Here is an 18,229-nt window from a genome sequence, read left to right as displayed (position 1 = left end):
AAAATCCAGGGATGAATTATCTTAAGCTCTTATTTGATGCGTGTAAGCACTTAGGAGCTGGTGGGTTTGTACTCTAGGGACACATTTCACTGTGAGTGTTGATTTGTGTTATAACGTGTTTGCAGCCCCACAAGAGACACCAGCTAATCCTAGCTGTGAACATTAGAAACACAACCCATAATCTTGCACTTTAGCCACCTACAAGCCACGGCCAAGGCAAACACTCCACCCACACAACAAGGAGATTTATCACTCTACAACTTTTCCAAGGGGACGATGAATAGATTTAATCTTTGTATATTCGCTGTTTGCTAATTCCCTTGTTCAACACTGAGTCACTGTACACTCACTATAATGATTTTTCTTTATTAGCATCCAGCTTGTACTCCACCTCCACTTTACATTAGTCTCAAAAGGGTACTTTGAGACAAATTGCCAGACATAACCAATTAAAAGTTTTTTATTGGGTTCATCATTTTGTTTTGATGGGAAATCTAAGCTGTGTATAAGTTTATCATTGCAGAGTTAACTTACAAGTATATAAAGGAACAAAATGGCTATGCTAGCATCTGTTTTGCAGGCACACAATTATCGGTAGAGGATCATATCTGTGTTTTACACACCCATCTCTATAAACAATGGCTAAAAAGGTTTTTATCATCATAAAATACAGGAACTTTGAATCATTGATGCATTTTATTTGTTTAAAAGTTAATGATTATCAGTAACTATGTATATCTCCTTGCAGGTGCATCTATCTTTGTGTAAATAAAGTGTAAAGTGCTTTGTGTATCTTCAGTGAAAGTAGATGAGAAACTAGCGCAACTCACCAAGAGGAAGTGCGACACCAAATGCCATTCTGCTGCAATTTTCAGTAATTTGGAGATATCCAACATTATTTTATTATTTTTATAAATCATTTATATACTATAATATTATTGTTTATATACTATAAAAGTATTTATTTACATTTTGAATAAGCTTTTATTTTTATATTTTCAGTTTTTATTTCATTTTTAAAAAAGTTTTAATAATTATGTGCTTTTGTCATTTTTATTTGTGTTATTTAGATTTAATTTCTTTGTAATTTCAGTTTCAGTACTTCAACTTATTTCAGTTTATTTAATTTCTAATTTTCATTTAATGTTTAATTCAATGTTTTTAAGTTTAATATGTTCATCTAATATTTATATTTTATTTTATCTAACGAATTTATTTGTGTATTTATTTGTGTATATTGGATAAAAATCGACATATGCAGACACTTGCTTAAAGTTGAAACCACGACTACATTCACTAAAAAGTTTCACTTTTGTGTGTTTTTACATATTTTGTTCACAAACTACAACAATGTAGCTTACCGATTTACATAAACGTAGTTAATCGGCCGCAACTCAACACTGTGCAAGATGAGGAAATGTAGTGTGCATTTCAAATTTTGTGAGCACATTTGTGCCAATTTGCATAACTTCTTTCTTCCAAAACAACACAGGCAGCATGTGCACTACCTGTATAAATAGCACTAACTGTGAGTGTAAAAAAATTAAAACATCACCTGCAGTGTTCATGCTGTGCAATTTCAGTAGTGTCTAGTAGAGCTGCTTGTGCTGTTGATTTTGACACATTTATTAGCATGCAATGCTAACAGGCCTGAAGCTCTTCACTGACCTATTCTCCATAACACTCAACGGTAGCCAGCAGCATTTATAAAAAGGCATAGTCAGGATAACTGCCTGTACCTTTTAGTCCTGCAACTGAACTATTTATAAACCTTCTACTAATATCTACTGGCAGCATTTTCTGTCCTCATATCAACATTCGAGGGGAATCTTACAATAGTGTTGCAAGTCAAACACTTCATATAAAAAGGACTGGAGATACAATGGCATTCATATTTATTTTTATATTCAGAGTCAACTGCATGCCGGGGAGTAAATTAATTCAGACAGGAGAACAAATGCTGGTAAAGCATTTTCTCAAAGGCAAAAATAAAGACTGAAAAAGAGGGAGAGGGAAAATGTAATCCCCAAAGAAATGGAAATTAATTTGATTCTTAGATCCTTTAGGTTTTCAATACACAGACAAGTGAAAACCTGTCTGCAGTGGGATTTGGGATTAGAGACACACTAATGGAGTGGTTTCTTCAAGCAGGAAGAAATCGTTGTCTCCAGGTTTATCTTCAATAAGAGAGGGCAGTCGCACATCACTGAGATGATAATGAAAGGGGCAGTTGAGGTGAAGATCTGTGAAAAGGGCTCTTTGTCTAAACAATTTCTTTTATGAATTTAACCTTACGAATAGCTTTACTGTGCTAATGCCTGAAGAGTTATTCATTGCAGTGAGCAAATGTGTTGGCTTGATAAGTGAAACTAACTACTAGACTAATCATGAACAAACAAATATGAAGAAAATGTGAGTGGTGCTTCATGGGACAAAACTTGCTGTCAAAGTGTTGGAATTTTCCACTATCCACTTTTTTCATTTTCCACTATCCACTTTTTTCATGAGCAAACGATGAGCGCCACCGTGATGGATTGTAACTTCCGTTTAGATGCTGTCCTGTTACAGTCTCCATAGTACACATTGTTAAAACGGGGTAAAAAGAGCTACTGAGGGTATGTTTACACAACAATGTACTTAAAAAACGGAAAAGTTTTGCGTAAATACGACTACGCTGTCAAAACGATCCCCTTTCACGCGGATCCGCGAAAACTACCAAAAGCGCTGTATTATGCTGCCAGGCCAGTAGTTGGCAATGTCAGGATTAAAATTAGTTGGCGGTGTTAGAATTTGGCGTATGTAAATAATGCGTCTCTGCTGGTCACAGTAGTGGTGCAGTAAATCTACACTTTGCTGGAGAAGCGTTAATAAACTCAATATCTTGAGCAGCACAAACACAGTAGCCATTGTTGTTTTGGTTGTCAAGTACTCACGGATGCCTATAGAGTAAACACACATGCGCATGACGTCACCATTTTCACAAATTTCTGTTTGGTTTCTATGCAATTATTAGGGCATTGCTGGGGTGTTAGTTGTTGTTAGGGCATTGCTAGTGGTTTGTTAGTGTGTTCTGGGAGGTTGTTAGGGCATTGCTAACATTTATGGGTGGTTGCTATAGCATTGCTGGGGTTTTGGGGTTTTTTGGGGGCATTATGAGTTTGGTAGTGAGTTTTGGGTGGTTTCTAGGGCATTTCTATTGTGTTGGTGGTTATTAGGGCATAGATGTTTGATAGTGTTCAGGTGGTTGCTAGGGTTTTGTGGTTATTAGGGCATTTGGGTTTGTTCATGTGTTCTGGGTTGTTGCTAGAGCGTTTCTATGGTTTTGGCGATATTAGGACACCACTAAGCTATAGGGTGTGCTGTGTGATTTCTAGGCCACTGATAGACAGTTGCTAGTGTGTTCTAGGCTATCTAAAGACCCCGATATACTTCAAGGGAAATCGAGAAACGAACTGATGTGACGCCATTTTGAACAAAATCAGGCCAAAACGAAGTTCGTTTGGAGTTCGTAATAGCTTGCCAAAACGCACTTTCCGGAAAAAGTTTGCTACGGCTGGTAAACACCTTTGTATATACTACCATTGGTCCATGGCGATTACATAATAGGTAGGTGTGTGCTGAGGCTCCACCTTCTTTCACATGGAAATCTTTTCTGGTTGCACATTTCATCTGTTCAGTCTGTGGATTTCTCTTTATAGTAGAAAATGAAGTTGTACTTCTGATGAAACGAGACACTGACAGTTTTTCATGTTTAATACGGTAAAGCTGATTGATTTTAAGCAATCTATTGTATAAAGTGATATATAAATAAACGTGAAGTGACTTTACTGGAGTGCCGAATTGCAGTGCTCGTGCAAACAAACATAACCACGTTGCTATGATGATCAGATGCTTTTGCTGTTTTCTTAATTTTGCTGTGTGTTTATTTTGTTATTGAGAGGAATACGCGACAGTATTTCACATATTTCAAACTTTGTTTTACCCCTAAATGAAGAACGAAAAAAACTTCACCATGAGAATATCGGGGCCTTAAGTCTTTATAATATTCTGATTCATAGACATGTACTGTATGAGGACTGTTTAAAATGAAAGTGGAATTGATGCCAGACTGGTTAAAAGGCAACATTTTATCCTTAGCAAGCACCACTAATAAATAAGTCTTATATTTTATTTTCCTCAGACTAATAAGCAGTATTTACAGTGGCATTGTGGCATTCCCTACGGCGTTGTGCTCCCTGCAGGGCTCTCGAACTGATGAAGGGGTATTAGCATAATTAGCTAAATGTTAGCTGCTAGCCAGAATGATGGTCTCTCGATTTGGCCAACCAACCAACCAGTCTCACCCAGGCCAAATAAAAAGGATGAGACAGTCTAGAGGAGAAAGATTGGGGGAGGGGAAGAAAGGGAGCGCAGGGCTGCATACAGAAGAGCTATGATTGCTGGAAAGACGTAACAAACACATAGTAAGCGGGTGAACAAGGAGGACAGTGGTAAGGAGTGAGTGATTAGAACGATCAGAGGAAGTGATATAGAGAGAGAGAGATTAAGGCAGTCAACAAGGGAGAGGCCATCTGTACTCTGAATTATGTGGAATTGGTTTTGGGTCTGGAATGTCAGAATAAAGTGTGGATGTGGAATGCCTCTGTACTGAGCTCGAAGGTTCGTGTCAATGTGTGTGTGTGTGTGTGTCTGTGTGTGCTTGGGTTTTGGTTCAAAATCCCATAGGGATGCAGTAATCCGCGCATGGCTCCGAGATTTGAGTCTCTAAGCAAAGCTTTTTTCTCTATTTATAAATCTCTTAATCTCCACAAAGGGCCCTGTGAGACACACACAACCCCAAGCAGACATGTGTGTGATTCTGTGTATGTGTAATACAAGTTTGTGAATAGAGCAGTGCGTTAGCTCTGACGTACACACAAAGGACATTTGTAGTACACGCCACCTGGATTCATTAAGAAACGAGGGTCATTTGGGTCACAGGTCCTGCTCAAAAGTGGGATCAATAAGTTTGTATGTGTGCTTCCACTTGATGCTCAGAGACAGAAGCTGATACATAAAAGCAAAATCAAGGGTGACCTTTAGAGGGGCCTTGACCACTTGACATGTAACCTCTGCTAAACCATTAAAGAGATGAGAAAATCTAAAGCATAATTTATAAAATTACAGAGCTTGGAGTTTTAAGATGCTGCTGAAAAACATGTTCTACTGTTCGCGTTCTACAGTAGGCTGAAGTTTCCTCAATAGTAATATTTAATAATAATAATTTTGAGACGGTTTAAAATAAGAAAGTCACATTGTGTGATATAAAGTCGCAATTAAGTAATATAACCATTGCGATATTCACAATTAAGAGAAATAAATGAGCGATTTCAAGAAATAAAAATGCAATTACCAAAAATAAAGTTGCAAAATATAGTCATATTGTGAGATATAAAGTCGCAATTGCAAGATATATTAGTGCAATTGATAAACAAATTCACAATTATGAGAAATAGTTGCAATTACAAAACATATTGCGAGAAATTCTCAATCTTAGTCTCAATTGTGTAATAATTAATAAAGTTGCAGTTGCGAGATTTTGCGATATATCAAGTCACATTTTAAGATTTAAAATTGTACTTGCTATATACATAGGTGCAATTATGAAACAAACTCACAATTCTGAAATATATGAACAATTACAATAAAATTAAGTCGCAATTGTAAGATATAGCAATTACAAGGCATCTAAACTTGCAATTATGTGGCATGGTCATTATTGCAATCTTGGCTACTTTATTCTATTTGCCAGACATGCATTTACTTGCAAATCAGATCTATAAAGAACATAACTGTAAATTTAAATAAGGGTGACACTCTGTCCATGGCTCATTGGAAGTGTTGCCAGTGGGTTGGGTTTCTCTGTCAGTTTGCTAAGCCTGAATGAGCTGTTGCATTTTTTTTCTCCCCTAGTCTAAGATCAGGACACATTTGGATCATTTAGGCTAAAAATATCCAAAATAAATTCCAACCCTTTGCACATATTAGCTTATGCTATCAGCTCGATATGCGATTTGACTGTCTGACTGAACAGATTACTCATTTTATATAACCATGTCAGAAGTAGTGAGATCAGTCTAATTGTCTAAGCAGAACAAGAGGGCATATAATATGCAGGCTCTCATTCACATTCACACATATGCTGTGATCAAAAATGGTGCAAAAATAGACATGCCCCACTTATGTTGCGTCAAATACTCAGTACAACCCTACCTTCAACTTGTCAGTTCTAAAGTGCAAACAAACTGCTCAATCATCCAGTTTCACCAACATCATCTGGCTTTTCTCTGTCTATTAGTTCTCTGCTACGTAACACTAAGCTGCCAAACATCTTGACCTTGTTTTTACTAGAAGCACCCCCCGCCCCCGCCCCCCACCCCCCACCATCACCCCACTCCATCCAGTCACCATGACTCTTCTTCATGTCAGCAATGTTGTATCTCAGTTCCACACTCTCTCCCACTCACCACCTGCCCTTTCCCACCAGAGCCGTGATAAAATTTCACATGCTCTATTCATTTCTTCAACCATAACCTCACTTCTCTCTTATGACTGTGTTGGATTATGGCTGGTAAAAGACTATGGATTGTCATTGCCTTAGTTCTTTTAATGCTAATGGTCAATGACCTCCTTCACATTTAAGTATTTTCTGTCTCTATGTTAAGAACAAAGTGGTCATGAGAGACTCTTTTGTTGAATGCATGTGTTAACCCCCTAAAAAGTCTCACAGTATTAAAATAAATGAACAGACAATAAAGTGCCTCTTTCAAGATTTCTGATAACCTGTGTGTGTTTCCATAATACATTTCAAATCAGCAATAAAATCAGGCAACACAACTATCATAATTTAGTTTGAAGACGAATATATATTTACTGTAAAGGTTATGTTCTGTATAGTTCTGTTTTAGGGTATATTAAAATGACACTGATGTACTAAAAACGGAAACGTTTTTCCTTTCCTTTCGCATACAGATGACAATGTGGTCAAAACGATCCGTTCACACGGATCCGTTAAAACGCTGTATTATTCATGCCAGGCCAGTAGTTGGCGATGTCACTTAGTAAAGAATCACTATGCGCCTATAGACTGAACACGTAATACACATGCGCATGACGTCACCGTTTTCACAATTCGCATCTTTGTTGTTTACACAGAGATGATAACTGTATGGGGTTTTTTTTAGAATCCGGCTTTCAAAAGTAAAAAAAAAAAAAAAACACATAAAAAGCTGTCGTGTAAACGGCCCTTAGTTTCATTGTGGTTTGGTTTGGTTCTCTTCTGTTCCCTGTCACATTAATTTGACCTAGTTTCCTGGTGTGTGCCACTTTGTTTCTATAGTTACTGATTTGTTTGCCCTGTGTATATATAGCCTTCGTTCAAGGTTCTTTGTTCAGTCTTGTTGATGTTTATGTGGTTGTGTATCTTTACTCCTTGTGATTCTCCTGCATGTTTCTTGTGGATATTCCTATTCATCTTTGTGCGGTCATTACTACAACAGCCACAACTTATTACATTTCCATAATATATTACATTACAATCAGTCATAAGACACATGAGAGCCAATGGCATTTCACAAGTGACCACTGTAAAGCAATTTTTTAATGTGTTTGTGATTTGAGCGTTACGGCAGAATCGGGCAGAGACAGTGATCACTTTTGGGTCTGTTCCAAACACAAAGCAATCGTTTAGTGTCCGAAGACTTGGAATATTTGTAATTTTTTAATAAATTGTGACCGCAGTTGTATCTGCTTAGTTAAGGTGTGCCCAAAATGTGTTTTATTTATGTTGTTTTATATTGACAAACAGTTAGGTTTAGGGGTAGGGGTCAGGTTAGGTGGTCAAAAACATCTAAATAGTGAAATATAAATACAATTATTATGGCTGTTTAACTTATAAACTTATTATGGAAGTTTAACCCTTCCGCTAACCCCACTGGACCTCTAGGTTGAAAAATCGTCAATGCAAGTGAATGGGAGAAAATAATTATTTTCTGGTCCCGTTTGAATTTTGCCATGAATGTGAACATATGTTGTCTGTGAATTTTTAATATAATTTTTCATGTGAAGAATGCTACAATTTAGCGGTTAGAAGTTTGATACGGTTAGACTTTGTGTGAGAGCACTTTGTGGACTACAACTCTTCGCTGCTTTCAGACGGGAATCTGAAGAAAGAACAGCCCATTTGGTTTGAATGGTGACATTTGGGTACAAAACACACAGGCATCTCGATCTGTCTCCATAGATTATCGCAGCATTAGCACTGTGATTTGACAAGTGGAGGGAAAACGTGTTATGGGGTGACGTCACATAGGCGACTTGTAGTCTTTCTCGTTATGTATTTTCCACAACTGCTAGCCAAAGAATCATACAATATACTGTCAAACTCGTAACATGAAAAATTATATAAAAAATTCACAGACAACATATGTTCACATTCATGGCACAATTCAAACGGGACCAGAAAATAATTATTTTCTCACATTCACTTGCATTGACGATTTTTCAACCTAGAGGTCCACTTGGGGTTTTACAGATGGGCGGGACTTACCAGCTCTATACCCCAACATATGTCATAATGACAAAATGATACCTCAATATATAATTTCATGATGCTAAAATTCCATGCCCTGTGTCTGTGTATCAACGCCAAATGTTTCTCATTGAAAGAAAATGAGTTCCATGTTCGTTGATACAGTGACTCATGGGTACATTTAGCGTCTTGCTAAAGGCACTTGCCCATGCTTCAGGTTTTGACGGCTTGGTAATGAGAATGGGTTGTAGCTTTACACTCTTCTGTGACAGCGAGTGTGTGCAAGCAGAGAGAAATATTCTGATTGGCTGTGTTTTGTGAATTGCTTGTGTTGCGACTGGTGAGGACATGGTGTTAAGATTTCTCCCATTTATATTCCTCAATGTTTGGTCTCTTCCTCCAACTCTCTTTGGTACTACCCTTAAATATAAAATTTCTATATTCTATAGTCTATATTTTCTCAGTATTCTATATATTTTAGTTTGTATTAACTATTATTATTTGTACTATACCACCACTCCTAAATACATTTATTGTTCTTATTTTTGACGTTTAAAAAAAAGAACCTTACAATCCATCAGAATGGCATCACTAAAAGGGTAAGTGAGAAATGTGTTCGATTTCCAGGCTGACAAAAAACTGCATGTTTCACCAACCTCTAGCTGAGAGCCACAGTAAAGTGTTGAGACTCCCTCCTTACACAGAAGCCACATGCACCAGCCTGCCCTTGGTGAAAGCCAAACTCAAAAAAAGAAAGTCTCCATAGTACAACAGTCAGTGCTTAGAATTCCAGCTATTCCAAATCAGTTCCATTTATGCCCATTCTGTTACTCCCTAAACAGTGAATTTTCTTGAAGCATGGGTTGTCTTTCTTAAAAGTACATTTATAGATTTAAAGTCCCCATGAAATTGATGTTTTTTGGCTTTTGGTATGTATATGTTAGCCTTAAGGTTATATATAAACTAGTGTGCTCCAAAATGTGCATTTAGAAAATATAAGCATTCAAACCTTCCGCCAATATGGATCAATGATTTTGATTACATCACCCTGCACTTCAGCTTCTCATCAGATTTTCTGTCCAATCAAATGCTCTCTAGAATCTATGGAAGCTTGTTTCCGCCACAGAATAAAACATTTTAAGAGATAATTGCGACTTTTTATCTCACAATTGCGAATTTACATCTCGCAATTCTGACTATATTTCTCAGAATTTCGAGATATAAAGTCAGAATTGCGTGAAATAAAGTCAGAATTGCGAGATATAAAGTCAGAATTGCGTGAAATAAAGTCTCAAATTGCGTCTTATAAAGTCAGAATTCTGACTTTTTTTCTCGCAATTGCGACTTTATATCAAGCAATTCTGACTTTATAATATGCAATTGGGAGATATAAAGTCAGAATTGCATGATATAAAGTCGCAATTGCGTGTTATAATGTCAGAATTGTGAGATAAACTATTCCGAGGTAAAAAAAAAAGTTCGTCTTTTTTTCCCCTTAGATTTGGACTTTATATCTCACAATTGTGAGTTTATATCTCACAATTCTGAGAAAATATGTCAGAATTGCGAGATATAAACTCACAATTGCGAGAAAAAAGTCAGAATTCTGACTTAATAACACGAAATTGCGACTTTATATCTCGCAATTCTGACTTTATAACACGCAATTGCGACTTTATATCTTGCAATTCTGACTTTATAACACGCAATTGCAACTTTATTTCATGCAATTCTGACTTTATATCTCGCAATTCTGGAGTCTTCAAGTCAGGATTGCGAGATGTAAACTCGCAATTGTGAGATAAAAAGTCGCAATTATCTTTTTTTTTTTTTTTTTGGCGGAAACAAGCTTCCATAAGAATCTGAAATGTCCCGCCCCCTAATAAATAGACGCTGATGCTGTGGCTAAAATCAGTCATTTGTTCACACATTTACTATTTTCTACATGGTGAATGGCACATAGTGCCCACTATATAGGGGATAGGGAATGATTCAGACAGTGTAAATATACTTTCCATTGGAGCGAATTAAGTCTGGTTTTATGTTAGTGTCACATGAACTGTCTTTTCCGGTCCAGAGACACGATAGCACAGAGCAGGATCTTATGTGCTAGTTGGCGCAAACCAGAAAACTCATCGAACGTATTTGAATTCTGCACAGAATTCTATATTTTAAAGCAATATGGAGGAGATATCCAATATGGAGGAATAGAAATGGTTAAAGATTAGGAGGAAACTCTGCGGCTTTGCCGAGCTTTGATATAAACAAAACGCTATTGCCTATTTTAAAACATGGGATTCGATATGTCCCACCATGCCTGTTTGAATAATGTCAACACATTGAATAATGATGTGTGTTTTAAGGCACTTCAGTGGGCCTTTAACATATTTAAAGACTTTAATTGACTGAAGACTTGATTTTATCCACACATTAGCCAACTGATAGCAGTTTTCACATCCTTACTTTGAAATCTGAGAAAATATTGATAATTTGTATCCTGCCTTGAACAACATTGCATTCTGTCAAGCTGAAATGAGGGCAGGAATTTATACTTTAAACTAAAAATGGTATTTTATATTTAGCTGTGTTCAGGCATGGTGAGAACAGTAGGTGGTTCATCCCAAGAAGATTGATGAAGTTGACACACTCCCACCCCCTCACAGGACAACTTAATGCTTACAACGCTGTAGACTGCAAGGACTGATTTCAATGGAGAGGACTAGAAGCTTCAGTTAGACAATTTCTTGACCATTGTTTGTACTACTCTTCATTAATGTGCCCTTCCAGTGTACTGAGATGGTCTGCAATTAAAGTATACCCAGAGTCATGAATATACCAAAGCTCTCCTTGATTATGCCACTCTCAATCCAGAACTAATTCTTCCCCACAAAGCAACTTCTAAAAATATTGTAAAGGACCAGAGCCTTGGCAGTCATAATTGGGACCTCATGATCCTGTATGTCCTACTTAGCATTAAAAAGAACAAGCGGACACCACAGTTTTCTGGATGTGTGGAAACTGTTCTTGCTCATTTACCATTGAGGAACCCCTATCACATTCATTTAGATCAGGGTACACACTTCACTGCCAACATTATGAAGGAGTAGGGGGAGGCTGCAGACCTGGAGCTGGTAGATATACGCCCCAGGCAGTTTTACGCCCCTGCTGTTCCTGATGCGTCCAGTAGGGGGAGGCTGTACAGCTACACGAATTGAGGTATATTAAATAATCTGCTAAAGTTATTGTTGTTTAGCAATGATGCAACATTTATTATTTATATACGATTAGCTTGATAGAGCTAGGTAGATATCAATTCATTTCTATATATCAATGGATGGGTCTATAATTTATTTCGAGAGAAAAAAAGTTCTGGACGGTCAGGTTGAAGTTCTGTCTGGCTTAAATTTAGCTAATCACGTGTAAGTTTAGCTGCCCCTAGTCTTCTCTACTTACTTTCAAAATTAATTTTCTTTTGTTGCCTGTCTTTATGTTGCGTGAGATGGCCTCTTCTGCTAAGACTCTGTTTACTCCTTTATGGTTTGAGTTGTTTCTTATAAATGAGATGATCTAACTATCTAATTTTTATCTAAATATACATTTTTCTTAAAATAGCTTACTGATCAGGACTAAAATGTAGGCTGTGTGCACTTAATTTGGGATTTATCATACTCTGTCTTTACCAAGTTCTCTTTAAAGGAGAACTCTGGTCAATTTTAACATTGAGCTCATTTTTTTTATAATTTTAGAGTGCTGTCAATACAGAGAACAATGACAAAAATCAGTGTTGCCTACACCATGTTATCCTCTTTTTAAAATTTGCACCCTGTTGACTTCAATGGGGCAAGTTTTAAACCTGCTTTTAGCCTCTTAATATCCTTGATGTGTCATTACAAGTGCACAGCTAATGTGAGTGATTCCTTCAGAGTGAACACGAGTGAATCTGACTGCAGTAGATGTGAAAGATATTAATAAAAATGATGTTATTTCAGCCAGCGCACATACCTGTATTTTCTTCCTGTTTTCGGTCGAAGCCCATAGTAATCGATTGTCGAGTTCACACGCATAGGTTCAGTTACCTATGATCACGCGCGTGAACTCGACAATCGATTACTATGGGCTTCGACCGAAAACAGGAAGAAAATACAGGTATGTGCGCTGGCTGAAATAACATTATTTTTATTCATATCTTTCACATCTACTGCAGTCAGATTGACCCACGTTCACTCCGAAGGAATCACTCACATTAGCTGTGCACTTGTAATGACACATCAAGGATGTTAAGAGGCTAAAAGCAGGTTTAAAACTTGCCCCATTGAAGTCAACAGGGTGCAAATTTCAAAAAGAGGATAACACGGTGTAGGCAACACCGATTTTTGTCGTTGTTCTCTGTATTGGCAGCACTCCAAATTTACAAAAAAATGAGCTCAATGTTAAAATTGACCGGAGTTCTCCTTTAACTTGCATCCCATAAAGGTGTGTTTGCTTTAGAAAATCTCTCTCTCTCTCTAAACTTGTATAAACTATAACACCCATCTCTTTTTTAAGTGCATTCCAACCCAATAGCTTCTCTAGTAAATAAATGACTTACAGAGACATACATGGACATGTTTTTAATGTCATTGGCCAAAAGAAATCAAAATGTCTTGACACTTTTTCCAAAAGTGCTCCACCAACAAGTGCCTGTGCCGTTGTACTTTGAAGATCAGGAGCAAATTGCTGCAATCCACACCTGACATAAATTCTGGGCAGCACACCCACACACACTGTGAAAAGATCAAATTCACCATGGTTGTCCTTTTTACATTTTTTTAATGTTTCATTTTTTTTTTTTTTTTTATGAAATACCCACAGATATGAAACTCAAATTAAAAAGGCAGTTTGTGTTCTTGTAACACTTTCTTTTATGTGGTCTGTGACTCTTAGGGGGTCTACGGTGATTCTGCAGGGTCTCCAATAGTTTTTCTCAGTTGCTTTAGTGCATTTCTCAGATCACAACTGAAATCACATCATCTTGTCACTTGTGCACATCATAAAAGCAATTTCTCATTCTTTTATACAAATTGCAAATGCTTCGGTACATTCATGCAATTGATAATGTACAACTGTCTGCTGTTTCCAACATTATCAACTCTTTATGTCATGTTGATCAAAATATAGGCCTATTATACTATTTCTCTGTTGAATTGTCATACTCCTCAAAACATCTAGGCATTAGTTCCTTGCATAAGTCATTAAATGCAAAATGGTTGACTAGTTGTCAGAAACGGTCAAGCATGTTTTCAATACATTTCTATTAGACTTTATTTTGTAAATGTGTCCTGAATTGATGAATTGCGGAGGTGTATTTAGAATTTCACTAATGAAGGAAATAATGAATTGATAAATTAGGAAGCAGCAAGGCAATTCATAATCAATTGCATGAGTTTACCAAAGCATTGGCAATTTGTTCAAAAGTAGTTATGAGAATTTCAGTAGTGATCTGAGAAATGTACCAAAGCAACTGTGATAAAAAATTAAGGATTTAGGAATTTTATACAAAATTCAACAGTGAGTCCTGCTGCTTGTGAATTTGACAAGATCAAATTCACCATGGATGTCCTTTTTACATTTTTTTAATGTCTAAGTTTTATTTTTATTTTATTTATTTTTATCAGTGAGCTGAAGCACTTTGACAGGAGGATAGAAAAACAGTTAAAGAAGAGTGGCAAGCCATAGGGGAGTCATCTACAGGAGTCATCATAATTCATGGTATTGATAAATAATGTTTTTGTGAACAACAATATTGTCTCTTTCTTCTAAATGGCCCTTGGAATTTTAGAAAAGGGATAAATTGTGTTTGTCTCCATAAAATGCTATGTAGGACACTGTTTTGTAGCTGTATGATGACCAATAGTGAATAGTACAGCAGATATTTAATCGAGGATCCATATGATTACACGGTGCTGTATGTCTAATGGGCTAAATATGGTTAATATCTAAATGTAACTTTATATAAATTCACAACAACATATTGTCTCCTGTATATAAAAACATACAGTGAATATTCTATATTCAATGAACTCTACAGTAGGTCATATACTGTATCATTACTTGTCATCTGATCCAATGTGTATTATTCATTTTTTAATTCACAAAAACAAATAGTCTTCTGTAGGCTGAGTGAAGCCCAACTGAATAACTACAGATATTTTAATCCATAGTGCAGATCTGCACTGTCAAGTTTATATTTAAATTAACAAAAAACACAAAATTGGGCAAAGTCTATGAACGGGACGGTTATTAATGTGTAAGTTTTGAGCGTCGATTTAATGGTGTTATTTCAAAGTATATCCCCCTACTGGACGCATCAGGAACAGCAGGGGCGTAAAACTGCCTGGGGCGTATATCTACCGGCTCCAGGTCTGCAGCCTCCCCATATAGATTTGAAGGGCAACGTTTGGTTGCCAGTGACCTAGGCCAGGGGTTCCCAAACTTTTCCATGACAAGGCCCCCCAAATACCAAAAGGTTCTGGCCAAGGCCCCCCTTTTGCAGTATGTGTTATTGAACCCATCAACAATACTACGGCAAAGGTAGAAATAAATAAATAGGTGATAAATCTAGGTGAACATCAGATTATGTGATCGTGTTTGATAGCAGCCAATCAGAAAGATTATAGAGATGCACCGATTACAAATTTCTAGGCCGATTCCGATTTTTCATTGAGTTTGACCTGCCGATACAGATTTCAGCCGAATCCGATTTCATTATTTCTAACCACTTTACAGCACACGCAAATATTTATTTTCTATAAAAAAAATTTTTATAAAACACCATATACTTTTACCCAAACTGAATAATAAAAACAAGTTTAAGTGGGTAAATTTTCTTCAGAGTCTTCATTTTCTTTCCTGACATAGCCTACTCCAGTTCTTGTTCAAACACATTAGACATGCAAATTATGTGCATTTTAGGCACTTTTTGTGTGAAATCATATTTATTTTGTCCATTGTCACTTTAATTGAGCGTGATCGCAGCAGCGCAGCAAAAATAAACCCGCCACCGAAACCCCCGCTTCATTGCTGCTCACGCTGCTGGCGTCCCATGGCGGCCCCCACTTTGAAAACCCCGGACCTAACACCAAGGGCACTAACGACTAAAAGAACAACCCATCTAAATTTGTGGGAACCACAAAAAATAATTTGGTGGTAGGTAATATAAGGGGTCAGTATTTGGCTGGTTTACTTTGGTTTTGCCATTTGCGGCGCACAGGGAGGTGTGTATCTGTGAGCAAACCTCCAACTTTGCTCACAGATACTCAGTTCGACCATTTTTTTTAACCTACCACCCGTCTTGATCTATAAATGCCTGGTGACTAATAACATGATTGGCTAAAGAAATAGTTTTTAGAACTGAGATGAATACTAATGGATCGCTCTTAGTTATGGGTAACTGCAAAGGCACAGGGATGATGTTGACAGCACTGAAGCCTGAGGGGACAATAGTCCAAGACAGATGTTAAGGATACTCATGAGGTCATTTGGGTCTCTATTTCCTTTAGCCAAACCTCTACTGAGTAGGCATCTCTGCAATTAGCCAAAAGCCTGGTGAAGCGTTATTGTGAGATTTACAATAACCAAGGGTTTGGAGAAGAGGATAAGGCTCAAGCCATAACCTGGAAGGTTTTTGGTTTGATTCCCATTAGAAGAGACCCATGACTCTTCACAATTGCACCCTTGAACAAGACACTTAACCCCAAGTTGCTCCAGGGGGACAGTCCCTGTAATAAGTTGCACTGTTATGGCCACAGAACGTGACAGTAATGGAAATAAATCCTACTGCTCCTTGTTGTTCAGTAATAAATAAAGATTCAATTTGATTAATTCTTCCTTAATGATGCCCTTGTGGCTCAGAGAGCCATTTAATTTAAATAAAAGGACAATAACATTAAAAATGGGAAAATAAAGTGTGCAGTAAGAATCCCCTAACATTCCCTTCTAGGACCTGTCAAAGGGAAGTTGAGATCAAGAAGTCGCCAGACCATGAGGGGAGCACATTTGACTGCCGGACCTTGTCCTAACCTGGACTACACCCTTCTCTGCACTCATCAACTTTTAATCACATATATTGAAACCCACAGACACTTTATTTGAATATTTTATGGTTATCTTATTTGAAAGAAAACGTCTTTCTGAGGCCTGATAGTGCATCTGCTTTTTTTCCTCAGTTCAACTTCACAGCTCTTCAGACCTAGATTCAGAGTTCCCACACTAATTTATCAGGGAATTTCCATGATTTTTTTTCCGCCTCTAATGATGACCTGGCAGGGATTTTTAAAGTTGGCATCTAATGGAAATTGCGGCCAACTTAACTTCCAATACATATGTCCGAGTGAAACGGATTATCAAACCAGAAAAAACATGTAGGGTGGGACTTGATTTCATAGATTGATTATTGGTAATTGATTGGATTGTGAGCATTTCATATCAGAATGGAGACAGATCTGAATGCAACTGGCTACAGTGCGACCTCGACAGAGAAGTCTGTCATATTACAGTAAGTAATGTTATTTTTATTAAGATTATGTGGTCATTTAAAAAAAAAATGCATTGATGGAACAATCACAACCAGATAATTAATACGTATTAAGAAAATTTCTTGACAACTTGACAACTTTAAAAGCATGTTACAGAGACTTCTCTCTCACACACACAATTCTACTAGTCCACTCATAATTTCTAGCTGATTAAATGGTGTGGAGTAGATAATAATAATAAAATTAATATTCACAATAGAGATTTCAATTGTCTTTCCAAGGATTTATTAATATGAATGACTTAATGATTTTCTAGGCCTAGAAATTATCATTTTAAAATGTCCTGTTATTTCCAGTTTTCAGTGATGTGCGAACTGTCTAGATCATCCAGGAATTAATAAAAAAAAAAAGGCAAAATATGAAAAAGTTCAATTATGCAGAAAAATAACAAGAGCCATATCACACCATACATCTCTCCCACTTGCATCGTCCTTCTATCCATTAGTCCATCCTTATCCTCCTGCATCGCCCTATCCCTGTCCTCCAACAAGCCCAGACTGGAGAGACGCTCAGATTGGTGTGAAATCGATATGTAATGGGACCGTGCGTGTATGTGTGTGTAGGATTGATGTTTTGGGTCTCAGAGGATTTTAGAGGCTAAGCGTATGTCGGGGGAGATATTTATTGTGCATGCGTGCGCGCGTACGTCGTTAAGCTCAGATTGGTGTGAAATTGTGGTTTAATGGACAGGAAATGGTGCGTGTTATTTTTGGAGCAGACCTCTCTCATCGCCTCAGAAACTAATGAGCCTCTCTCTCCAGGAGACCAAATGCACACACACTATCGGTTACACACCTCAAAACTACACACTCATTTATCATTTACAAACACAGACGTACCCCCCACTCCCCACCAATCTCACACATATAAATACCAACAAAAAAAAGCATTTTAAACAGTGTAGCTGAAGACACATTCAATTTCTTATACACAAACATGCATTCTGTTGCACATTTGTAAATCAAATAAGTCAAACGACTCACTCAGCATTATTCCACAGTCCTGTGTTAACATGCAAGCGTGAATTTGTATACACAGGTAAGCAGAACACCCTAGTTGGACCAAGAGGTGTAAAATAAAATGTATC

Source organism: Scardinius erythrophthalmus (genome assembly GCF_964197995.2).
Source record: "Scardinius erythrophthalmus genome assembly, chromosome: 11".
Lineage (NCBI taxonomy): Eukaryota > Metazoa > Chordata > Actinopteri > Cypriniformes > Leuciscidae > Scardinius > Scardinius erythrophthalmus.
This window is presented reverse-complemented; position numbering follows the sequence as displayed.